This window comes from Portunus trituberculatus, chromosome 20 (genome assembly GCF_017591435.1).
Source record: "Portunus trituberculatus isolate SZX2019 chromosome 20, ASM1759143v1, whole genome shotgun sequence".
In the NCBI taxonomy this organism is placed as follows: domain Eukaryota; kingdom Metazoa; phylum Arthropoda; class Malacostraca; order Decapoda; family Portunidae; genus Portunus; species Portunus trituberculatus.
In genome coordinates this window covers 10,614,382-10,614,878 of record NC_059274.1, presented here as the reverse complement: position 1 = coordinate 10,614,878, position 497 = coordinate 10,614,382, and positions in this window count along the sequence as shown.

The following is a 497-nucleotide window of genomic DNA, read 5'->3' as shown; positions in this document are numbered from 1 at the left end:
GTGTGTGTGTGTGTGTGTGTGTGTGTGTGTGTGTGTGTGTGTGTGTGGGTGGGTGTGTGTGTGTGTGCATGTACATGTGTGTTTGTTTGTGTGTGTGTGTGTGTGTGTGTGTGTGTGTGTGTGTGTGTGTGTGTGTGTGTGTGTGTGTGTTTCACTGTTTGATCTGCTGCAGTCTCTGACGAGACAGCCAGACGTTACCCTACGGAACGAGCTCAGAGCTCATTATTTCCGATCTTCGGATAGGCCTGAGACCAGGCCAGGGTGTGTGTGTGTGTGTGTGTGTGTGTGTGTGTGTGTGTGTGTGTGTGTGTGTGTGTGTGTGTGTGTTTATTACTCATTAACGTTTGGCAGTTTGTGAAACTTAGTTACTTTTTTTGTGGTATTTTTTTCTCTTAACAGTTTGTTTGTTTTTTCATCGAACTGCTAAGTATGACGCTATACTAAAGTTGAACTCTCATTAATATTTGCGAGAAAAGTATTGCCTTGATAGACACACT